At 52.2% G+C, this 26,461-nt stretch overlaps 1 protein-coding gene across 3 annotated transcripts in view; it reads left to right on the plus strand.

Moving 5' to 3' along the window:
- OSBPL7 (oxysterol binding protein like 7) overlaps positions 1-26,461 on the plus strand; it is a 283,616-nt gene that overhangs the window by 35,078 nt on the left and 222,077 nt on the right. Inside the window, exon 1 of one of the 3 annotated variants that reach the window (XM_086924302.1) lies at positions 6,350-6,663. The exons of the other annotated variants lie outside the window; for them this stretch is intronic. The gene's annotated coding sequence lies outside the window, so the exon portion shown is untranslated. Of the gene's footprint in view, positions 1-6,349; positions 6,664-26,461 lie in introns of those variants that run through there. 3 annotated transcript variants of the gene reach the window in all.

Genomic DNA, 26,461 nt, shown 5'->3' on the forward strand with positions numbered 1-26,461 from the left:
CTTGCTATAGGAATTGGCACTTACTCTTGTGGAGGGTCAGCCCCATGTCACTGATTCTTTGGAGGGCAGCCTGGAACCGTTTCTGGTGCTCAGCGATATGCCGGTGAAGATAAGGATGCCCTTACTGACATAGAGCACTCCTCCTAGGCCTGTTTATTTTGTCGCCCTTGCAAAGTGGTTAGGTTGCTTGTGGTTTGAGCATACTATGCCTTTGGCTAGGCAATCTTGAAGTGGGTGTTTTTTTTTCTACAGTAACAGCATTGCTTGTTCATGGCCTGATTACTCACATGGGGCTTCGGCAATGCATGTTGTGTGCAGTCTCTCGACATGACAGTGGTGGTTTCGGTTTAGATTGGTTTGGGGTCATTTGGCTCTGTTTTTGTAGTTACTTTGGAAAATGACAGTTTCATTTGCTTTGCTTGATCAATCGAGCTTGTGTGAGTGCGCTAGTGTGAGGATTCAATTCCCCGTCTCGGCGGGTCTTGGGCTCAAAATTCCACGGACCTGATAATTCTTGCCTCAGTGCCAATTCCAATCATGGAGTCCCACTCTGCAACTCTGGGCAATAGCTTGCTTAAACTCCACAACGGCCCCCACAACGCTAAGGATGCCTGGTCTCCACCTTGGGGGGTGCCCAGGAGTGGACGCCTCACAGGGAAAGCCAGGATGGGTTCCACAGCGGTATTCGTACAAGCGCCTTGAGACCCTTGCGGGTGAGTAGTGCGCTATACAAGTATCAATTTACATTTTTGTCTCCTTTTGAGGTGATCATCCCCTGTGCAGGTGCTCACCGGTTGCCAGAGCTTAGCGTATACGTCTTTTGACTCCCCTTCCAGCTGTCAAGCTTGGCGGAGCTTGAATTGTTCAAAGTCAGGTTTTATTTAGGGCCTGAAATGTCTTCTGAGAGCTGCACCAGCCCTGTCATAATCTCTCATCCCATGAGGTGGAGGTTGCAGAAAAGGCAAATCATGTCTTCCCCTGCATAGTGTAGCAGGAGTGAACGTTTGGTTTTTCCATGTGCTTCCTTTGTGGCCTTGAAGTAATTATTGAACCTTGACACCCAAATTTGCAAGTGGGGTGCGCTGTGGTAGGATCACTTATATCACCCAATGGTGGTAGGGGTTTACGGTCTCTACTGATTGGGTTGCTTTGTCTTTGGTTATTTGGGGAATTTGTGCCCGGGACTGCGACTCCTCACGGGGTTCATAAGTGGTATAGTGTTCTGCGTTTTTTTTTGTTGTGTGTGTTGTTCTTACTTTCTATTTTCTCATTTATGGCGCCACTTTATTGCCTATGGCTCTCAGGTGTGAGAGTAGGTGCAGTTATGGGTGCACAGGCCTGTAAGACGTGGTTTCCAATGTGAAATGTGCACCTAGGGGAGGATGCGCATTTCAGGATAGTGTGATACTTCCCCTAGCAGTGGAGAGATTACTGCACCTGGCACAAGTGCTCACCAGTACCATCTTTGTGCTTTAGGCTGTGAGGTTCTGGTTGTGGTGTTCAGCCAGCGTTTTATGCGGAGGATGGAGGTGATTGGCGGCAGGGCACTCTGATGTGCTGGGTGATGTCTGTAGGTCACCAACTACTCATATGTTCCTGTGGGGGCAGGTGGCTCGATCGCCATTGCTGGTATGCTGCTGAAATAGTGGTGGAATGAGTTATGTCTCACCTTTGTCATGTGAGATCACCTGTTACAAAGCGTGCTGTGGTGTGATAATAATGCTCCTCTCCTCTTGAATTCTGCAAGAAACTGAAGAGTGACTTTAAGAATAATTCCTCTCCCTGCCCTGGGGCTAGCCTCACACACCTGCACCGCATCAGGATACGCTCGCACGTAATAGTGCGCTTCAAATACAACCAATATAGCATGGGGGAATTGCGGTGCTGGCCGTTCATGCATGATTCAGAAAAGGGGGTGGTGATGGACAGAGTTTCTGAATTAAGCAGAATACTCCTACCCAGTCAACAGATCAGGGCTTGATCCATCACCGTTTTTTTAGCTCACTGCACCATCCCAGCTCAGAACCTGGCTACATGCAAATTAGTCTGTCCCTGTCCCAGTGCATCATGGGAACAGGACAAACCAAACTACCAAGCCAATTCTTTTACTGGGAAGGAAACAAGCTTCCGGGGACCGGTTTCTGGCATTACAGCCGTCATCGGCCCGGCTTGCTTGAATCCTGATGGTGCAATGAGCAAGGGACTCACATCTGAGCATACCCTTCCACGCTTAGGGTGGACAAAATATTCAACAACAAGGGGTGGTGATGGACAGAGTTTCTGAATTAAGCAGAATACTCCTACCCAGTCAACAGATCAGGGCTTGATCCATCACCGTTTTTTAGCTCACTGCACCATCCCAGCTCAGAACCTGGCTACATGCAAATTAGTCTGTCCCTGTCCCAGTGCATCATGGGAACAGGGCAAACCAAACTACCAAGCCAATTCTTTTACTGGGAAGGATCAAGCTTCTGGGGACCGGTTTCTGGCATTCATCGGCCTGGCTTACTGCACCATCAGGATTCAAGCAGCCGGGCCGACGACGGCTGAAATGCCAGAAACCGGTCCCCGGAAGCTTGTCTCCTTTCTGGTGAAGAATTGGCTTGGTAGTTTAGTCTGCCCTGTTCCCATGATGCACTGGGCCAGGGACAGACTGATTTGCATATAGCCAGGTTCTGAGCTGGGATGGTGCAGTGAGCTAAATACCGGTGATGGATCAAGCCCTGATCTTTGGACTGGGTACAAGTGGTCTGCTTAATTCAGACACATCTGTTCATCACCACCCCCTTTTCTGAATCGTTCATGCATGGCATCGCCATTAATTACCCCCTGACCACGGCGTCAGGATGCCTGCGTGCGTTTGTACATCAATAATGATGTGAGGTACTACCAGTGGTCGAAGTGCATTAAAAAAAAGTATGGGCACTGTGATGCTTCGCACAAAGGGGCAGCGTGAGTAGGCATTGGAGCACATTAAAAAAATATATATATTTGAGTTTTTTTTCTTTTTTTTGCCACACCTTTGACCTCCAAAGGTGTGGCTAAATAAACAAAATATTCTGTAGCTTTTTCGGTTTTCCACCTTCAGGTAACTACATATATAAGAACGCAGAGCTTTATTGAAAATTAAAAGCAAGTAATGTTAATCAGTGAAAAATGCACTATCGGACATTATTAATCCTCTGTTAATTGCAGCATTGCATCAGAGAGCCGCAGAATTGAATTCTGTTTGGTGCAGTGGAGAATAGTGGCTTTTGCAGGCTTAGTGCTACGAGGTCCCAGTCTGTGACAGCAAGCACTGTGAACATGTGAGCACTGTGAACATTATTTCAAACCTGCATTACTCCCAATATCAGATAGGCTGCTACAAAATGCACAAAACAATGTGAGATAAAAAAAAGTGCTGTCAAAATATAGTTTTTAGTAATACAGTGACTGTGCATAGTGCAAAGTTTATTTATAACATTATTTTAAAAGCACACACTTCACACCTTAGCTGGTAGCTCCTTTACTATATCTTTCAAAAAGAATAAATGTGTGTCATCTGGAAGTGTTTCCATCAGTTGAAACTTATACCTGCTCCTGAGAACGCTTTAGAATTGTAGATTGATCAGTTGTGCACATTTACATCTTTCACGGAAGCCGTCCTCGTAACAAGGTTTGTTTAGCTGTCTGCCCCTCCTTCCGTTTCACAGCACAGGAGACTCCCTGCCTTACACTAAGATAAAGCTTGGGGAAGAGGAGGCAGCACAGACCACGGACACCAGAGTTGTGTGAAAAGGCTTCTTTATTGAAACAGGTGCACATTACAACATAACCTGGGCCTTTGCTTTACAAAATTATAACCTCACTATACATCTTTGATCACCCATGATAAACTACCCCGTCCTAATACCCCTCCCCCACCCAATAGCAACTTTAAACCTGCATAACATACTTGCATCAGAGCTGCTCAACTGTAAGTGGGATCTCTAAAATCTGTTCCCTTTTCCTGCCTCAACTAACCATTGAACCTCCTACCTAACCTTGAACTTCCTGTGTTGTCCAGGTGTGAACCTCCTACCCATTCCCCTTCAGCCTGAACTGCTGGTGATAAACAATAAATTTCTGTAAATCATGGCAACTTCTCAGCCAACCATTAGTGCACCTGAGTCAAGCGACACCCGAACACATAGCTTTCTCTGCACGCCTGTACCAACAAGAACAACCGGAAATGGGAAAGAATCGAAAAACCTGAGGAAATAACCCCTCCCCCAAAGCCTTAATTCAGGAACGGGAGGGGACAAAAGTTCCTATCTAAGTGGGATGTACCACGTTACAACGCATACCATTACAACTACCTACCATTACAACGCGACCATTACAACGCATACCATTACAACGCATAGCGCTTAGAGGTGCTGGATAGTGGTAAGTATAATTTACTATTCCAACTCCAGTCCCCGTGGACACTAGGGAAGGTGTTGGATAGTAAATTAAACTTATTCCCTATCCTAGAGCGCCCCACAGCGCAATGCGTTGTAATGGTATGCGTTGTAAAAGTTGCGTTGTAATAGTAGGTAGTTGTAAAAGTTGCGTTGTAACAGGTGTATACCATCTAAGTGCCAGCCACCGTTCTACCACAATCAAAATGGTTGCTGGCATACCAAATGGCACCCCTATATATGTTGGGCTATGTGCAAAGCCCAAAACTAGCCCAAAAAACAATGTCCAGTCCTTTGGACTGTACCACTTCCCCAGAAACCCCGAGGGCAGACCTCCATGTGGTCGGCTGCCTCCCAAATCCCCACTTGCGGGATTAACCGTCCTGGGATGGTCGGCTTTTCAAAGTATGGGCACTTTTAAAAACATAATGGCACGTCCTCTGCCCTTCAGAACCCCCTCACTTCGACCGCTGCCTCAAACACTCCCTTCATGACCATAGCAAGGGTTAACCTAAGGGTAGCAGTGCTACCAATCATTGACTTCCATGCTGACACGCACTCATTCATAGTCCTCAAATTCAAAAAGTAGGCCTAGTCGCTCGAAAACGGGAAATATCTCATATTCCTCAAATCATATTGTGTGCTTGCCTTCACAAACATGGAAGTATGGGAAACAAGCGCTCGCTCGTCTCCGAGGAATCTCGCCTGACTGGGTGAGCAGCCCAGCACCAGCAATGGCTGCCCTTCAGATGTCCTGCAGGCCTCGCTTAGAGGGTGCGAGGAGTGAGTGGCTGCCTGAATTGACAGCCTGCTCACAGGCCGAGGAAGTGTAGCTTTGGAACCAGGGGTGCTCGCAGGTTTGCCGCTGTGACCTGAATCTGTTAGATGGCTACGTAAAGTTGTGTAATCTCCTGTGACGTGCAGCACTGCCTGATTTCCTGTGCGCCCTGATCAGGTATCCGAATAACTGCATTTGATTGTAGCAGGGGCGTTGCTTCCATTGATGCAGCAGGTGCGGTACCACTTGGGCCCACTGAACCGTGATTATCACTGAAATTCTGTTTTTCATTAGCCATCGAGGGTTTGATTCCCAAACTTTACTAAAATGTAATTATAATACAACATTTTACATTATGATTGACAGTCGTACTTAAAATCCAGCAGCACAGCAGATCTTGTTTGCACTGTCCTAAATTAAAGATAGGAGTTTTTTGGGGGCAGAGGTGCAAGCTTTCTAAATCCTGTGCACACTCAAACCTCTAGATTTGTGGGACCTCGCAAATTTATTGAAGTTGGTGCCAGGCCCTGGAAATGAATGTAGCCCTATTCTTATTAAAGGCAGGCGTAATTGGGAATGTGGGCAGGGGTCCTATGGGTTTCTCCACACCATACAATACTTTCTTCGTGGTTGTAATAAGTTATCCGTGGTATTTCACATAATTTACATGTACATGTTTTTTTCACACTAACGGAAATCTACTGCTGTTTTACATTAACTAAAAGACTACCTGATGGCTCGCCGTCCCCACCCCAAAAAAAGTTAGAAATCTACCCCCTAACACAGAAGTAGGCCTGAGGCAGTACATTCCCGAATCCTTGAAGCTCTGATTTGTGGTATACTGCCACTTATTTGGCGTGAGCCAGCGGCTGTTTTACTAATCGTGACAGTGTGGGTTTATAACAAGTTTTTGTTTGCATATGTAAATGTATGTACCCCATTCTGGCTGAGAAGCGTAGGCTTTCCTTTAATTATGAGGTAAGATGTGCTTCAGAAACACGCTGCAGAGAATCTTGTGGCTCCAGCTGTGTTTCCTTCAGACGTGGCGCCGGGTGCGTGTGCACAAACCCAGCACTTGTGTACACGTGGAACGTCGTTGCCAGCGTGGGCGGCGGCGGGCGGCGGCGGGCGGGCGCGTGAGGAGAAAAGGCTGGAGTTCCGAGTTGCCCTTTATGCAGAACGGGTCCTTTTGTGCGCCATGTAATAAAGGATAGCGAAGTTATGAATCACCAGAGAGGCTGTGACCGAGGAGCCAGGCACAGCTAAGCCGCTTTTAACGGCCGTCCAATGAAAATAAAGTGCAGCCCGACCCCACTGGAAACACTTGCAGTTGCTCTCAATGAATTTGAGAATCTTTGTGGGGGAAAAAAGCGACAGTAACACCACGTTGGCCCGAAGGCGGCGGCGGCCCGCTGAAGGGAGTTTGCGAGTCCGTGAGTGGGTTGTTACTGGAGAAGGGCGGTAGGTGTACACCAGAAAATATTTCTTAATTTGAGATTCAAATAAACGGTACCTCCAACATTTTGGTAAACGATGAACAATGTGGTTTTTGTTTGTATCCTGATTCGAAGTAAACTAAGTAATTGCGCATTTGTACTCCCTGAAGAGATATACGCAAACTCCAGGTTAGCGGTGCTTATCACAGTGACTGCATGAGCACTGTGCTGATAGTTACTCATTTTCTTAATAGCGCCCCCTAGCCACAAGATTTGTAGCTATGGTAAAAGTGCTTAAAAGTGTTTTGCTTTGTGCCTGAAGATATTGCAGGTATTTCAACTCTCATGTTGATAATGACTCTACTAGTAGTTATTTGTTCCTCTGTGTGGCCTCCACTCTGGAACTCGCTGCTCCTCTCCTAGGAATATTCGTGTTTTCTACATCTTTAAGGTTGAACTAAAATCTTTCTTGCCAAAGAAAATCTCACGACCCCACTGCATCTATTTGTTGGTCTTGCCTAATCTTTTACTGTTGTGAAGGCCTATTGTGGACAATACAACACTTACTGTGGAGTTTGGGGCAGGCCGTTGCTTCCCATCGGTTGGCTGTTATGTCGCTCTCATTCGTCTGAATCTCGTTCAATGTCTTTCCTTCTTCTGGCATGTGCGGGAGGTCCCGGGTCGTGCGGGTGCAAGAAGCCGAGATCCAGGGGCCCAAGGCCCCCGGCAGTCTGCTCTCATGCAAGGGGTCTGGGGCAACGGGAATCTCGGAAGCTTGGTTGAAGCTATGATTTTGAGAGGGGCGGAAGTCCCAGTGCGCGGGCCCCCAGCAGTCGACACTCGTGCCGGAGGTCCCGTGCCTTGCAGGCACGTGGAACCGAGCTCCCGGGGCCCCCGGCAGTCGGCTCTCGTGCCGGAGGTCCCGTGGCGCACAGGCCAGAGGTTCCAAAACCAATTCTGGCAGCCCATCCTGGGCCCGGCACCCAGTTTCCTCCAACTCAGGACTTGTATAGAGTGACTTAAAGTGTTCCTCCCACACTATAGGAGCAATATTCGAGACCCCAGCATCTCTCTCACCTGACACTGAGGAAGTAACAATTCGCCAAAAGGTTTTAGAATCTTATAGGAGTAGTGCCTGTCTCAACTCTTCCCACCTAGATTCCTCCCACTCGCTCTTTGCTCTAATGAGCACCTTCTTATACAGCAGTCTAGTTGCTCGAATTTTAAGGATATCCCTAGATTTAATTGCCTTGAGTAGGTCTTTCTTTGAATTTTTACATGCGTGGTTGTGCCAGGGATGTGTTTTATTCCGACGCAACTTAGTCCCACTAACCGGATAAAATACATCCCCTAGACTCTCAACTAACTTTCTGTGGGTCTCTATAGTCTGCCCATGGGAGGTGGAATTACCCATATCGCTTATTAGTGGAACAGCTATCTGATAGATTTTTGCGAGACGGGTAGGAGAGTCTAGGCAAGAAGGCCATTTGACTCTTCTCCTAATGTTAGACGTAATATGTGGTGGGAGTGTCGGAATGGAATTAGAGTCAGGGTTTGATAGTCCAAATGCACCGGGTTTAAGCGTTAGGACCAGCGCATTGTGGTCACTATCGTGCCTTGGGACAACCCCAAAGTCCTTAAACTTGCCCCAATTTTTGGCTTCCAACATGAGGTAGTCAATGGTGGAAGTACGGTTTATCCTATTATATGTGGGCAGGCCGGAACTTTAGTCGTTGCCCCTTCCATTGCATGCCCGCAAAGACATTGCAAGGGTCAAGGCCTTGATTTGTAATACTAACGGGGTCCAGGCCTTGACCGGGGAAATTCTTGGGGCTGGAATGTGCCAGAGCAAGTCGACCTCATCCTCCTCACACATCTCTCATCCACCCAATGGTTCGAACTGACAATTCAGATCGCCACCAAGAATGATAGGAGTTGCGGGGTCAAGTGTCTGAAGGAAATGGTCGAGTGCTTGGATAGTACTCGATTCTTTCCCGTTCACGGTAGGCCTGGAGTAGATATTAATAATAGCCAATGTAGATCTACTAACAGATGTTAGCAAAACACATTGGATATCTGGGGAGTTTGTATCAACTTGTACAGCCTGCATGCCTAAGTGTAAGCCTACCCATATAGCAAGGCCACGCGAAGGGCGGCCTTTCCCCCCGGAGACTGCAGGAATGTTATAGGTAGCAAAACCGGGACTGTCGCTCGCCTCAAGGGACCAGGTTTCTTGCTTCAAGCAAATGTCATGAGTGGTCATGAAGGAGGACCAGTCTGGTACAAGTAGCTTGCTCTTTAGGCCTGCGACATTCCACGAGAGTATTTTTATACTACCTTCCATAGCCTTAACTTTATCCTTCTCACCCCCTTGTTCTCTTGGTATTACCTGGTCCAGGTTCTGTTCTACCCCTGTCTCCTCCCACTTTGAGGCATAAGGGCAGGGGACCTCGCAACTGGCAGAGGATAGTGACTTTTCCTGTATTGCAACGCCATCCTCTGAGTTACCCTCATTATGTTCTCGTGGGGGCGTACATGACTGAGTGAATCAGTCCACCTCCTCGAGGGCGCTAAACCTGTTCCAATGAGCTTGTATCGTGTAGATCGGGGTGTATGGAAGAAAACCCTCCCCAAATGGCTGCCAATGGTGAATCCCGTTCGGGTGGGAGAGATGGTTTCTGGTATATTGTGGTCTCCTATTGTGAGACGGTTTATGGCTTGGGGTAGGGTAGAAATAGGACAAATGCAAAGGGAATATTTGGGACTCTCTGTGGGAAGGGGTTTTACAGATGTGATCAACAGCAGAGGAGTCCCTAAAATTAATTGTAACAACATCCCCTGCCACTGTTTTAGGGCCCCTTCCAATCCAGTCTACTCTTCTCACTGCCAATATGTGACCTGAAATGTTAGGAGGTAAGGGTCTATTAAGGCTCAGCCACTGTATACACTTATTATGTAAGTCTACCTCATGTTCTCTCTTCCCCTCACTAAGGGGTGGAACACCCACTAGGGCAACTACATATGGTTGTTCTTCTGGGGGCAAATTTATTGTCGGCACTCGTTTAAAGGTTGCCTTAGATGGGGGAGGTCTCGATGAAGGTACATTTTTTGGTGCCGTATTTTTACCCTCCTTGGGATGTTGACTAGATTTGACAGTTTGGCCCACAGCGGGAGATATGGTAAGACCTAGTGGGTTGGCTACAGGTATAGGGGGGGGTATGAGGTTTAAGGACTTAGCAGCAGTAGTTGCCGGTCCAGATTTCTATTTGGTACTACTGGAACGGTGGAGTTAGCTACCTCAAGGCAGGGTGCCTTTGTAGAGTCACAGACTAGAGCAGGGGGTAACGAGTTACCTTGGGAATTATGTGGCTTAATTGTACCCATAGTCTTATTGTTTAACATGGAAGATAATCTGTCCAGTTTTGAGACCAGAGGTTTAATGTGGGAGGCAATTATTTGCTCTAGACTGTTCTGGAGATCCGTCACCATATTGGTGACCCAGCATGGTATCCCTGTAGTTGGGTGCCGGGGATAGTCAGATGGGGTTACCAAATTATGATTGGGCTGTTTCTTTGTACCTAGATTCTTAGGAAGACTATCCTTTTTTGTCTTAGAGCCCACCCTACCAGGTTTTGATTTTGCCACCGGAGGGGGGGGGGGGGGAAGTCGAGATACAGGGTTGATCGTTATTGTTAATGGAGGACTCAACTAAAGCCAATGATAAATCATCAGCTACTGAGGTCTCGGCCGGTATCTGTGCACAGGGCAGCTCGGCATAGGTGGATGTTAAGTAAGAGTCCAGGATCGTAGGATCAATGGCAGTAACCGAGCAATCTTCGCCATGGACTTCAGTGCTCATTGTGGGTGGGAAGGATAATCTTCTTTCGGTATTTTCAATTGCGTTAGCAACCACCCCTATGGTCTGTTGTAGCATTTGGTCAATGGCCGTCAGTGTTGGGAGGGACTGCGGCATTGTGGCCTGAAGTCTAGTATTTGGGCGAGAAGCAGGTGGTTTAGTTTTCTTGCCCTGAATACTCATATTTGCTGTGGGGTGCCTCGTTAATCAACAGCAAGGGATGGGAGAAAGTGTATAAAGACACGATTAGTCCTGCACAGAAGTAGATTGTGCTAGTTGCCCTTCTTAAGAGTGCGAGTGACAATGGCCTGCAAAAAAAATGGAAGAGCGGATGACAGTACCTTGTAAGAGAGTGCCGGGTACTTTCAGGATTGAGTGCCAATGGTAAGGGAGGTGGCCCGTCCCGTCCCCAGTCGTCCACGGACGGCCACAGACGGCCCGCCCTCTGCCCGGGCTCAGCCCGGCGTTGCCCGCGACGCAGGAGGGGCTGCTGCTGTTTGAGCGCCTCCGGCGCGCGAGATGCGTGGCGGTGGGCGGGGCAGTCGCAGTGCTGTCTGGGAGCTGTGGTCTCCCCCTCGGCAGCCGCGGGATGTTGGATGCGGCGGGAGGGTTACCAACAGCGTCAGGGGCCCAGGGACGACAGATGCTGCCTAGCGGGTAGTTCTTGTATCCCGCTCAATTCTCCTTCCCAAGTCCCGGTCGGTGCCGCCACTGTTTGAGCGCCTCCGGGCGCGCGAGATGCGTGGCGGTGGGCGGGGCAGTCGCAGTGCTGTCTGGGAGCTGTGGTCTCACTCTCGGCAGCCGCGGGATGTTGGATGCGGCGGGAGGGTTACCAACAGCGTCAGGGGCCCAGGGACGACAGATGCTGCCTAGCGGGTAGGTCTTGTATCCCGCTCGATTCTCCTTCCCCTTAAGGACATGTAATCAATCAATCAATCAATCATTGCATTTATATAGCGCACTACCTACCCAGAGGGTCTCAAGGCGCTGGGGGGCGGGGGGGGGGGGGGAGGGGATCTGCTACTGCTCGAACAACCAGGTCTTGAGTTGCTTCCTGAAGGCGAGGTGGTCCTGGGTCAGGCGGAGGTGGGTCGGGAGGGAGTTCCAAGTCTTGGCGGCCAGGTAGGAGAAGGACCGTCCTCCTGTGGTGGCTCTTCGGATGCGGGGGACGGGGGCGAGGGCGTGGCTGGTCGATCGAAGCTGGCGTTTGGGAGCGTAGAAGTTGAGGCGGCTGTTGAGGTATCCTGGGCCTTGGCTGTGTAGGGCTTTGTGTGCGTGGGTGAGGAGACGAAAGGTGATTCTCTTGTTGACCGGGAGCCAATGCAGATCCCTCAGGTGTCGGGAGATGTGGCTGCGACGGGGAATGTCCAGGATGAGTCGTGCTGAGGCGTTCTGGATCCGCTGGAGTCTCTTCTGGAGTTTGGCGGTGGTTCCGGCGTAGAGGGTGTTGCCGTTGTCCAGACGGCTGGTGACGAGGGCCTGGGTGACCGTCTTCCTGGTCTCGGTGGGGATCCACCGGAAGATCTTACGTAGCATGCACAGGATGTTGAAGCACGACGAGGAGACCGCGTTGACTTGTCTGGTCATGGAGAGGGAGGAGTCCAGGATGAAGCCCAGGTTGCGTGCGTGGTCTGTTGGTTTGGGTGCGCTGCCTAGGGCGGGGGGCCACCAGGAGTCGTCCCAAGCGGCGGGTGAGGATCCCAGGATGAGGACTTCCGTCTTATCTGAGTTCAGTTTCAGGCGGCTGTTCTTCATCCATTCGGCTACCTCTTTCATCCCTTCGTGAAGGTTGGCTCTGGCGGTGGCGGGGTCGTTGGTAAGGGAGAGGATCAGCTGGGTGTCGTCGGCGTAGGAGATGATGTTGAGGTGGTGCTGGCGTGCGATGTCTGCGAGGGGGCTCATGTAGATGTTGAAGAGGGTTGGACTGAGCGAGGAGCCTTGAGGGACGCCGCAGATGACTTCGGTGGCTTCAGATCTGAACGGAGGGAGGCGGACCCTCTGTGTCCTTCCGGCGAGGAAGGAGATGATCCACTCCAGTGCCTTCTCCTGGACTCCGACGTTGCTGAGGCGTTGTACTAGGGTACGATGGCAGACAGTGTCGAAGGCCGCGGAGAGGTCAAGGAGGATGAGGGCCGCTGTTTCTCCGTTGTCGAGCAGCGCTCGGATGTCATCGGTGATTGCGATCAGGGCGGTCTCGGTGCTGTGGTTGGCCCGGAAGCCAGACTGCAAGGGGTCGAGGGATCCGTTCGTCTCGAGGAAGGCGGCCAGCTGCTTGTTGACGGTCTTCTCGATGACTTTAGCAGGAAACGGGAGCAGCGAGATGGGGCGGTAGTTTTTGAGGTCGGTGGGGTCAGCCGATGGCTTCTTGAGTAGAGCGCTGAGTTCGGCGTGCTTCCAGCTCTCCGGGAAGGTAGCGGTGTCGAAGGAGGTGTTGATGATGTCCCGCAGGTGGGGTGCGATGACAGCGTCGGCCATGTTGAAGACGTGGTGAGGGCAGGGGTCGGTCGGAGATCCGGAGTGGATGGAGTTCATCGTGCGGACGGTGTCTTCGGTGCTGATCGGAGTCCAGGCGCGGAGGGTGGTGGTGGGGGGCGGTGGTTCGGTCGTGGTGTTCGTCGGTTGAGTGCTGAAGCTGTTGTGAATGTCCGCGATCTTGTTGTGGAAGTAGGAGGCGAGGGAGTTGCAGAGGTCTTGCGAAGGGGTGATGTCGTTGTTTCCGGCGTTGGGGTTGGAGAGCTCTTTGACGATGTTGAAGAGTTCTTTGCTGTTGTGTGCGTTGTTGTCCAGTCGTTCCTTGAATGCAGTTTTCTTGGTGGCGTGGATGAGTTGGTGGTGTTTTCGGGTGGCGAGCTTGAGGGCAGTCATGTTGTCCAGTGTTGGGTCTCTGCGCCAGGTTCTCTCGAGGGCTCGGCAGTTCTTCTTGGAGCTCTTGAGTTCGTCGGTGAACCATGGGGCTTTCTTGCTGCCGGGTCTGCTGGGCGGGGTCCTCAGGGGGGCGAGCTCGTCTGCGCAGTCGCTGATCCACTTCGTGAGGTTGGTGGCCGCCTGGCTAGGGTTCGTTGTGCTGGTGGGAGGGTTCATGCTCAGGGAGGACGCGAGCTGGTCGGCTGTGATCTTGTTCCAGTTCCTGCGTGCAGCCTGTTGCTGGTGGTGGTGGATCGTGGTCCTTGCGAAGCTGAAGTGGACGCAGCTGTGGTCCGTCCAGTGGAGTCCGGTGGCGTGGCTGAAGGCGATGTCCTTGCTGGATGAGAAGACTGGTTCGAGTGTGTGTCCGGCGTAGTGGGTGGGGGTGGTCACCAGTTGCTTGAGTCCCAGGTTGGCGAGGTTGTCCAGCAGGGTGGTAGTGTTGAGGTCGTTGTTGTTCTCCTGGTGGAGTGGTGTATATTTCCCCACCTGCTTTACCATTGCTGTCTCGCCCCTACCTTTGGCTTGTTCTTTCGCGAGCGCCCAGCAGCTGCCCTGCTGTCCGTTTCTCAAACATGGGCATACATACACTATCTTGAAACAGTAAAAAATATATTTTTAGGTCGAGCGTGGGCAGGCATAGAAGCTCTGCTCATTTCAAGCCCATCTTTTCAATTGGCACCTGTTACTGTCCTTGCAAAATTGTTGCTTTTAATTTGTAAATAGACTTAGTAGTCCCTCCTTGGTCCCTCCTTGTCTGCAATTGTAACATCCCATGAGGACTGGACCTTTTTACTGGTGTTCTTACATGGTCTGCTTTGTCTAGTTGGTGAGCACTATTTGTTTAATCTACTTTCTCCTACCAGCTGTTGTAGGCAGAACACTGACCTGCAACCGCTTGTTAAAACAAGCATTTGCAATGCAATAGGTCTCGCATTAATTATGTTTGAGCTTTTGGCATTGCTAATTATTGCAACACAAGACTATAAATTGTAAGCCAAAAAAATGTGTATTTATTTTTGTAGCAATGGTGGCATGCTGCGCTTTAGATGAATATGTTAAAAGTAAAGTGTGCCATACTGCGATTGCTACAATAGTTAATTGTGGATGCGTTAACAATTGATGTGTGCACTGAATGCTTGTGGTGTGTGTGCCTGCAGAAATTGTGCACTGCCAACTGGTGGTGTGTGTGCGCCTGGTGGAAGTGTGCACTGCCGGCTGGTGGTGTGTGTGCCTGGTGGAAGTGTGCACGTCTATAGTATATAAAAAAAAGTCCTCCAGGACAGTGCTGTTCAATTTATACTATGGGTGTGACTATTGATAGACATAAATCAATACATTAGACGTTAAATAGAGAAGACTCTTGTTGGATTCTTTTTTAATCTGATTTCATTGACCCAGGCTGTGGTCAATTATTTCACTGCTCTCAAATCAGCTGCTGTTTAAGTTACTTTGTGGAAAAATGCATATGAAATAATGTCTGCTTTAAGAAAAGTACAAAAACAATGTCATAAGAAAACAAGCATTTACGATGCAATGGTTTTGCCTTTGTTAAAGTTAGAGCTATTGGCATTGCTCTTGACATTATTTTTATTTATGTTTCTTTAACATAAATAAATGGCATTGTCATTTACAATGCCACTAGCTTTATCTCTCGCAAATGACACACACAAACACACACAGAGCCCCCCCCACACACACACCCACACAGAGCCCCCCACACACAGCCACACAGAGCCCTTCCCACACACAGCCACACAAAGCCCCCCACACACACAGCCACACAAAGCCCCCCACACACACAGCCACACAAAGCCCCCCACACACACAGCCACACAAAGCCCCCCACACACACAGCCACACAAAGCTCCCCACACACACAGCCACACAGAGCCCTCCACACACCCACACAGAGCCTTCCACAGACACCCACACAGCACAAGCAGGCAACAGGGGCACACGGAGGCACAAGCAGGCAACAGGGGCACACGGAGGCACAAGCAGGCAACAGGGGCACGAAAACGGAGGCACAAGCAGGCAACAGGGGCACACGGAGGCACAAGCAGGCAACAGGGGCACACGGAGGCACAGGCAGGCAACAGGGGCACACGGAGGCACAGGCAGGCAACAGGGGCACACGGAGGCACAAGCAGGCGACAGGGGCACACGGAGGCACAAGCAGGCGACAGGGGCACGAAAACTGAGGCACAAGCAGGCGACAGGGGCACGAAAACGGAGGCACAAGCAGGCGACAGGGGCACGAAAACGGAGGCACAAGCAGGCGACAGGGGCACGAAAACGGAGGCACAAGCAGGCAACAGGGGCACAAGGAGGCACAAGCAGGCAACCGGGGCACACGGAGGCACAAGCAGGCAACAGGGTCACAAAAACAAGCACAAGCAGGCAAAAGGGTCACAAGCAGGAATAGTGCGGCTGGTGCAGTGGTACCAGGCCGAAAGGTGAGAGTGGCTGTCTGCACCCCAGTTTGGACAGTTTCCACTACCTAACAGGGATTGGTGGGAGGGGGCGTACTTCTTGCTTGCTTTATGGCTGTTACTTCGGGGACGCAGTGCACGCTCTTGCCTTCTGCCACCAGGACACGACAACAGGCTGGGAGAGGACAGGCTGGGAGAGGGCAGGGAGGGAATAGGCTGGGAGAGGGCAGGTTGGGAGAGGGCAGGCTGGAAGTGGACAAGCTGGGAGAGGACAGGCTGGGAGAGGACAGGCTGGGAGAGGGCAGGGAGGGGACAGGCTGGGAGAGAGCAGGTTGGGAGAGGGCAGGCTGGAAGTGGACAAGCTGGAAGTGGACAAGCTGGAAGTGGACAAGCTGGGAGAGGACAGGCTGGGAAAGGGCAGGGAGGGGACAGGCTGGGAGAGGGCAGGCTGGGAGAGGGCAGGCTGGGAGAGGGCAGGCTGGGAGAGGGCAGGCTGGGAGAGGGCAGGCTGGGAGAGGGCAGGCTGGGAGAGGGCAGGCTGGGAGAGGGCAGGCTGGGAGTGGGCAGGCTGGGTGACGGCAGGCTGGGAAGCAGAGAGGGTCTTACCTGAGAAGTCTGCCAGCGCGGAGCTCTCCGGGGCGCAGAGCAGCAGCAGGGCCCAGCAGAGCAGGGCGGGGGGCGGCAGGGGCTAGCAGAGGTGTCTCCTGGGGCAGCCGCTCAGGCCCACCATGGTGCGGCTCCGAGCCCCAAGCTCACATGGTGCCAGCGCTGCCCGCTTGGAAGGATTGGAAGGGGTCACAACGGATATACCTATTTCTGAAGTACGGATGTGTTTGACTACAATGCTAATGTTTTCAGGGGAGTGAGTGCCTTCTTGTTTTAGCTGTGATGCTTACAATACCAGCACCGTTCGCAGACACAAATGAGTGCACATTTAGCAGGCAAATACGGGAGCGTCGTTCATTTTTCACAGTGCACACAGATGAACATGGATAAACAGATCCAAATGAACTGAAAGCAAACAGACCTAAATGTCAAAAAAGGCGGCAAAAACATAAGCGCTATTTAAAAATCACAAGCGAGTCCTGGCGCCTGAACCCCTTAATTCGACATTGACTTACTGTGTTAAAAAAATAACTTTTTAAAAGATTTGTGATACTAAAGGGGATTCCAGTTGAGCCATTAAAGGGGAATCTATAGGGTTGGTTCCGCCGCCGAAAAGAAGTGAATTAACTCCATCGGCTTCTGAAACAGTCGGAAGGAATTTCTAAAGATTAAAACCAGCTCGTGCCAAGGACACAAACACGCGAAAGTGGTCTGTAGAATTCGTTTCTAAAAGGCGCGGAGGGGCCTCTCTGTAGGTCACCGATGAGTAAAGACAAGGGTTTTAAACTGAATCTACTGCTGCAGTCAGTCCCTAAAGTGTGGGTGTAAAGGGCTCCCACCTGCCAGCGCCCCAAAGGTTGAACTCGGAGATCTGAATGACTTCAAGCCGATGAATAGCGCATCAGTGCCTCGTCAAGGCTCTTAAGCGCTATATGAATACATTTACAATCACACACCACATAAAGGGCCAGCGTGCAGGCGCGACTAATCTGCAGGAGCGGTGGGAACCTTAGCTCCTGTGGAAGAAGGGACGAGGCTTCATGGCACATTGGGATCAAATGAAATGCTGGCCAGGTGTACCCTGTGGGGTCAGCCCAAAGCAGGGAGAGGTCTTTTAGCCCACAAAGTGGTGGGCAGGCGCCCGAACAGACGAGTCGCGCTGGGACCTCGCTGAACAGTGATCAAACCCCCAGTTTTCCTTGAGATTTGAAGGAGGCCACATGAACCTGGCAGTCAGAGAGGGGGTACAGCCCATTGACAGAAAACACGAGGCAGAGAGAGGGGGTACAGCCCATTGACAGAAAACACGAGGCAGACAGAGGGCAGAAGGACACAAAAACGAGAGGGAAGAAGGACACACAAGCTACGGCAGCAGGGATGGGGCCATGTCTGGGCACAGACTAGAGGTCTCTCCGGGGAGGTGCTGGGCCAGGCCCTTGGCACAGGGAGGGGGCCATGTCTGGGCACAGACTAGAGGTCTCTCCGGGGAGATGCTGCGCCAGGCCCTTGGCACAGGGAGGCGGCCATGTCTGGGCACAGACTAGTGGTCTCTCCGGGGAGGTGCTGCGCCAGGCCTTTGGCACAGGGAGTGGGCCATGTCTGGGCACAGACTAGAGGTCTCACCCGCGAGGTGCGTCTCCAGGCCCTTGGCACAGCGAGGGGGGCACGTCTGGGCACACACACCCACAGACTTGAGGTCTCACCCGTGACGTGCTGCGCCAGGCCCTTGGCACAGGGAGGGGGCCATATCTGGGCACAGACTAGTGGTCTCACCAGGGAGGTGCTGCGCCAGGCCTTTGGCACAGGGAGGCGGCCATGTCTGGGCACAGACTAGAGGTCTCGCCCGTGAGGTGCTGCGCCAGGCCCTTGGCACAGAGAGGGGGCCATGTCTGAGCACAGACTAGAGGTCGCGCCCGTGAGGTGCTGCGCCAGGCCCTTGGCACAGGTAGGGGGCCATGTCTGGGCACAGACTAGTGGTCTCACCAGGGAGGTTCTGCGCCAGGCCCTTGGCACAGGGAGGCGGCCATGTCTGGGCACAGACTAGTGGTCTCACCAGGGAGGTGCTGCGCCAGGCCCTTGGCACTGGGAGGCGGCCATGTCTGGGCACAGACTAGAGGTCTCGCCCGTGAGGTGCTGCACCAGGCCCTTGGCACAGAGAGGGGGCCATGTCTGAGCACAGAGTAGAGGTCTCGCCCGTGAGGTGCTGCGCCAGGCCCTTGGCACAGAGAGGGGGCCATGTCTGAGCACAGACTAGAGGTCTCTCCAGGGAGGTGCATGCGCCAGGCCCTTGGCAGAGTTTGTCCACTTCTATAATATTCGTGTTTCTTTGTAGACTGAGTTGACTTCACACTACCACAGACATGAAAAGTAGGTACACTGTGTACCAGTTTAGATGAAAGCGCCCAGAAGTGCCAGGAAGGGCCCCTGGGCTCGTGCAGGGCCCCTCCCTGCGTGCTGGGCTCATTTGTATGGCTGCTTTTGAGCCCACGTTGCTGCGTTTGAAGGAACCGAAGGATTTGCGCCGCTCGTTATCCGTGTTTTTTAATCTTTGCCGGTATTATCTGAATGTATCCTCAAGGTGAAGCCAACGACCAGACTCGTCTAAATTAATTGAATCGAGTGCGGAATTGTAAAAAGATTAAGAGAAACATCAAAGAGGAGGATTTTACAGCTCTCGAGCCTGGCGCTGCCGAGGCCTCCGACTGGCAACAAAGGCGGCGTCAGGCGCTACAGGCCTGACTTCAAAGGCGGCGTAGCGCCTAGAGGGGGGCGGCGCCGCACGAGGGGCTGTGGGAAGGAAACACGGCAGGGACAGGGAGGGGTGAGGAATACTTCACCAAGAGAGTCTGTGAGAGAGAAACACGGGGGTGTGGGGGGTGGGGCAGAGCGACACGGGGGGCTGTGGGAAAGACTCTAAAACAGACTTGGGCGTCCCCTCAACAAAGAAACCAGGGGACGCCCAAGTCTGTTTTAGAGTCACTATCCCCCCAGTCCCCAATTAACTTGTGCGGGGTCCTCCTTTCATTTCTCGGCTGTGGGAAAGAAACACGGAGGCCGATGGGGAATCGCTTCACGACGGGCTGTGGCAAGGAAACACGGGGGGGCCGAGGGGGGCAGAGCTTCACGAGGGGCTTGAAGGGAGAAACACGGGGGGCAGCGCTTCACGAGGGGCTGTGGGAAGGAAACACGGGGGGCCGAGGAGGGGCAGCGCTTCACGAGGGGCTTGAGTCGCGCTGGGACCTCGCTGAACAGTGATCAAACCCCCAGTTTTCCTTGAGATTTGAAGGCGGCCACATAAACCTGGCAGTCAGAGAGGGGGTACAGCCCATTGACAGAAAACACAAGGCAGAGAGAGGGCAGAAGGACACAAAAACGAGAGGGAAGAAGGACACACAAGCTACGGCAGGAGGGGGGCAGGCACAAAGGGAATATGGACAATGGGAGGGGTCGGGAGGAAACACAAACTACGGTCACAGATGCCAGCCAGTTACCCCGACATTGGGTCACGGGTCGGAATGCAGCCTCAGCCCCACCCCTGCCCCTTCTCTTAGACAGCAGGGACTGTTTATCACACCACAGCCCCCTCATGCTCTCACGGACGGCTTCACATGGCCTCTGCAAGCGATGGGCCAATCCCAGCGCGGCCCTGAGGCGAACCCCCCCCCCCTGATGACGTCAGAGCTCCTTGACCAATCGGAGCGCGGCTCCCTCGTGCCAGCAGCCTATCAGAGCACGGCTCCTGCGTGCCAGCCACCAATCAGCTAGCTGCCCCTTCGGTTTGGTCTCCGTGGCTCTGGAGATGCGGGCGGCGATTTCTAGGGCAGTCTCAGGCCCCGGGCCACGGCGGTGGAACACAGCAGGGTTACCTCACGGCAGGGGCGCTCACAGCCAGGAGTTTTTAGGCCACAAAAGCGGGGGCTAAGGAGAACGATCTTGGCAACTCCTAAGCACTCACCTGGACTTCTTCCGGGTGCCGTCAATGCCGGCCCAGATTCGGGGGCGTTCCCGAGAACAGGCTTTCGGCTGACGTAGCCAAAAACCAAAAATTCTCGGGAACGCCCCCGAATCTGGTCTGGGATTGAAGGACAGAGCCGTCTTCCAATGGCTAGCCTCCATTTATGGAGCTAGCCAATGAAAGACGGGGGCGTATTCCCAGCCCCCATACTATACTCATTAGCTTTTTCCTAGCACATGCGTACTTCGTACGCATTGGCTAGGCAAAACCTAAAAACGACCATTTACAATGCAATGGTCTTGTCTTTGTTAAAGTTAGAGCTATTGGCATTGCTCATGACAAACATATAAATAAATGGCATTGTCATTTACAATGCCAATAGCTTAATCTCCCGCAAATGCAGGACCTATTGCATTTGCACCCACACACACACAGAGCCACACACATCCACACCCACCCACACCCACCCACCCACACAGATCCACACACACCTACCCACACCGAGCCACACACACACACACAGAGCCACACACACACACACAGAGTAGGCATGAGCGAATTTTGCGGATCTCGCGTTCGCGAATTTTGCGGATTTGCGGATTCGCAATCCGCAAAATCCACGAATTCCCGCGAATTTGCGGATTTTTTTTTTTTTGTGTTCGCCCGTGTTTCTGCCAGTTCGCGAGGGTTTTGTACACTTTCGCAAATTGCGAACTTACCTGTCGGGTCGCAAGTTTCGCGAACTTGTTGTTTCTACGTGTCCAGCCTGTTTGGGACACTCTTCTTCATCACTGCCACTCTCTGTCACCACTGCCACTCTCTGACTACTCATGCCACCCTCTGGCCCACCCATGCCACCCTCTGTTTCATCACCACACCCTCTGGTTGTCCAGTGTACATTATTTTCGGCAAAGCAAAGCACACCTTCCCTGCCTCAAGTGACCTGAATTAATTTGGGGCTGATTAATGTGTCACAGAATATTTTTTTAGCTGGCACCTGCTTCCTTAGTGCGCCCTGATTAGTGATCTTTTGCACTTGCTAAGTGCTTTCATTGTTGCAAAATTAGTTACAACACCTGCCCTGCCCCAACTGACAATAATGAATTAGGGGCTGATTAATGGATTTTAACTTCCAGCCTGGCTCCTGCTTGTCTCCCTTAGCTGTAATTCAGGACCTTTGTGGCATATGTGTAACTATTCTGAGGTTCAGAGCAGGGTCACATAATAGTTTCAACTGGCAACTGAACTCTGGAGGGGCCCCTCAGGAAGCACTACAGGAAATGGCTACTAATGATGAGCCTGAACTTTTGAACCTGGTAAGTAGTTACTTTCAGTTTTGCTAAGATCGTATTTCTGCAATTTTGCACTTATTCGCGGGGCGCGAACTCACGCGAACTCACGCGAACAGTGCGAGCAGTGCGAGCAAAATCCGCTGCTCGCGGATTTGCGGATTTTGCGGGAGATTCGCAAATCTCGCGGATTGCGGATTTCCCGAAAATCCGCAAAATCCGCGAGCGGAACGGATTTTCCGCCCACCCCTAACACAGAGCCACACACACACACACAGAGCCACACACACACACACACAGAGCCACACACACACACACAGAGCCACACACACACAGCCACACACACACACAACCCCAGCCACACACACCGAGCCACACACACCGAGCCCCACACACAGAGCCACACAGCCACACACACACACACACAGCCACACACACACACACACAGAGCCACACACACACACACAGAGCCCAACACACACACACAGCCACACACAGAGCCACACACACAGAGCCACACACACACACACACAGCCACACACACAGCCACACACAGAGCCACACACAGCCACACACAGAGCCACACACACACACACACACAGAGCCACACACACACACACACACAGAGCCACACACACACACACACACAGAGCCACACACACAGAGCCCAACACACACACAAAGAGCCACACACACAGAGCCACACACACAGAGCCACACACACACAGAGCCACACACACACAGAGCCACACACACACAGAGCCCAACACACACACACAGAGCCCAACACACACACACAGAGCCCAACACACACACACAGAGCCCAACACACACACACAGAGCCCAACACACACACACAGAGCCCAACACACACACACAGAGCCCAACACACACACACAGAGCCCAACACACACACACAGAGCCCAACACACACACGCACAGCCCAACACACACACGCACAGCCCAACACACACACGCACAGCCCAACACACACACGCACAGCCCAACACACACACGCACAGCCCAACACACACACGCACAGCCCAACACACACACACACGCACAGCCCAACACACACACACACGCACAGCCCAACACACACACGCACAGCCCAACACACACACACACACACGCACAGCCCAACACACACACGCACAGCCCAACACACACACGCACAGCCCAACACACACACACGCACAGCCCAACACACACACACACACACAGCCCAACACACACACACACACACAGCCACACACACACACACAGCCACACACACACACAGAGCCACACACAGAGCCACACACAGAGCCACACACAGCCACACACACAGCCACACACACACACAGAGCCACACACACACACACACAGAGACACACACACACACACACACAGAGCCACACACACACACACACACACACACAGAGCCACACACACAGAGCCCAACACACACACACACAGAGCCACACACACAGAGCCACACACACAGAGCCCAACACACACACACACACACAGAGCCACACACACACAGAGCCACACACACACAGAGCCCAACACACACACACAGAGCCCAACACACACACACAGAGCCCAACACACACACACAGAGCCCAACACACACACACAGAGCCCAACACACACACACAGAGCCCAACACACACACACAGAGCCCAACACACACACACAGAGCCCAACACACACACACAGAGCCCAACACACACACACAGAGCCCAACACACACACACAGAGCCCAACACACACACACACAGAGCCCAACACACACACACACAGAGCCCAACACACACACACACAGAGCCCAACACACACACACACAGAGCCCAACACACACACACACAGAGCCCAACACACACACACACAGAGCCCAACACACACACACACAGAGCCCAACACACACACACACAGAGCCCAACACACACACACAGAGCCCAACACACACACACAGAGCCCAACACACACACACAGAGCCCAACACACACACAGAGCCCAACACACACACGCACGGCCCAACACACACACGCACGGCCCAACACACACACGCACAGCCCAACACACACACACACACACACACGCACAGCCCAATACACACACACACGCACAGCCCAACACACACACACGCACAACCCACACACACAGCCCAACACACACACGCACAGCCCAACACACACACGCACAGCCCAACACACACACACGCACAGCCCAACACACACACGCACAGCCCAACACACACACACGCACAGCCCAACACACACACACGCACAGCCCAACACACACACACGCACAGCCCAACACACACACACACACGTACAGCCCAACACACACACACACGTACAGCCCAACACACACACACACACACACACGCACAGACAGCCCAACACACACACACACATGCACAGTCCAACACACACACACATGCACAGTCCAATACACACACACACATAGAGCCCAACACACACACACACATAGAGCCCAACACACACACACATAGAGCCCAACACACACACACATAGACCCACACACACACACAGAGCCCAAGACGCACAGAGCCCAAGACGCACAGAGCCCAAGACGCACAGAGCCCAAGACGCACAGAGCCCAAGACGCACAGAGCCCAAGACGCACAGAGCCCAAGACGCACAGAGCCCAAGACACACACACACAGCCACACACACACACAGAGACACACACACACCCTCACTCCGGGGAGTCTCCTTATTTACAAATGGGTTATTCGAGGCCCCCACCAACTCACAGAGCTCACCCAATGCTTCCCTCAGTCTAGGTCAACCACACGCCCATCTCTGCCCAGTAACGCCCCAGGGAACAGAGGCAAGAAAAAACGATCACAAGCAGGGAACAGAGGCAAGGAGTAACGATCACAAGCATGGAACAGAGGCAAGGAAAAACGATCACAAGCATGGAACAGAGGCATGAAAAGCGATCCCAAGCAGGGAACGGAGGCAAGAAAAGCAATCACAAGCAGGGAACAGAGGCAACAAAAACGAGCACAAGCAGGGAACAGAGGCAAAAAAAGAGAAAAATACCAGCCGGCTTCACTTACCGGCTCGGGGGGGGGGGAGAGTCTGTCTCTGTTGCGCGGCCAGTCTCCCTTCCACGCTGGTTAAGTTCCAAAGCGCCAATATACCGGTGCGCCGCTCATGCAATACCGAACCTAGCACCAAGTTTCCACTCCCTAACTCTCCGCTTCTTATGCGTTTTATACGGTTTTCACAGACACTAGTTATTAATCATTAGTTTGTTGGTAACTGAACTGCTATTAACAATGGTACCGTGGGTTATTCCTGCTGCTCAAGCAACCTGGTAATTAAAGCCTGTTCCAGATTAGGCTTAAACCACAACCAGGGCCTTGAAAGGGACGATAATAAATACAGATGGCCACTTAGTTGTAATTAGAGGCAAATGCCAGTGGTAGGCTTCATTCACCACCATCCCTTTGTTCACCTAGACCACTGTCTTCTGTACTCAGTCTCCCCCTGCCTCCCACACTATGCGCAGCTCCTCACAGTGTCTTCTCGGCGTCCTTGCTCTGCTCTGCTGCTCTGATACTATCAAAGTGAGTTAAATTGCAACTCCTGCCAAGTAAAGAGGCAACTCTGACACATTTGGCAATCTTTTTGCTGCTCCTGCCAATATGAAAAGGCCACACTGCCTCTGCCGCGCCAGGCAGGGAATCCGCGGCTAACAGGAAAGTAACACTCTGCTCCCGCTGCACTGTGAGCAATGTCCTGCGGGTCCTGCCACGTTGGAGACAGCACGCGGCTCCCGCCTCACGTTGAAGCAATTCGCGGCTCTCGCCGCACTGGGAGGCGACTCGCGGCTCCCTCCTCACAATAAGGAGAATTGCAGCTCCGGACGCACGAGAAAGTAATTTGTGGTTCCAGGGCCGGCTCTAGGCTCATGGTGGCCCTGTGCAGGGAGCGTAGGTGGGGGCCCCGGAAGAGGGGGTCGGATGTAGTCACTCACCGCTTCGACACAAAGAGCACTATTATCACAGGACGGGTGGGGAGGGGGGTGGGTGGTGGAATAGAGAACCTGTAGTGTTGTAAAACTATCGCGACACCAACATTTCCTGGATTACACTAGTTTATTCCACTGGGGCCTGGCACGTTTACTTCACAATCACTTTCACCATCAGTTAAAGCGTCAATCATCACCGATTGCGACTTCCCACGCCATCTGTAGTACCTTCGAGGTTACAGCCATTCTCTTAAAACGTCACACCTTTCCATCGTCCAACTTAACCTCAGGCCTGAGAATTTCAGTCACTTTGTGAGCATCAAACACGGTCACTTAGTGAGACTCAAACCATGTTCTCTCAATGCTGTGCCCCTCCCAAGGTGTATTCAGTCTGGCGGCCTGATATCTAGCCAGCAACCGCATTACAAATATGTGCAAGATTTCACCGCAGTGACAATGTCGCTCTGTAAAGATGGCATGTGCTGCGGGATGGTGACAATGTCCTCAGTCAAAGTAATTGTAAAGATGCAGTAAGTGTACTGTACACATGAGCGCATTTCAGAACTGCCGGCAATACCTGGCAATCCGGAGACTCGGGAGTCGGACACGGGACACGTGTTCTTCTCTGATGATCGTCGGTGGCAGCGTAATATTCGCCCAGTCACACTGCAGACACGATGACGACGCACAGCCAGTGCACTGGCACCACCGCTCACGCACTCTCCCTGGCGGGAGCGTGACCCACCGTGACGCGCATGAATGCTGCCTCTAACAACACCAGAGAC

This window comes from Lissotriton vulgaris, chromosome 5, assembly GCF_964263255.1.
Source record: "Lissotriton vulgaris chromosome 5, aLisVul1.2, whole genome shotgun sequence".
Lineage (NCBI taxonomy): Eukaryota > Metazoa > Chordata > Amphibia > Caudata > Salamandridae > Lissotriton > Lissotriton vulgaris.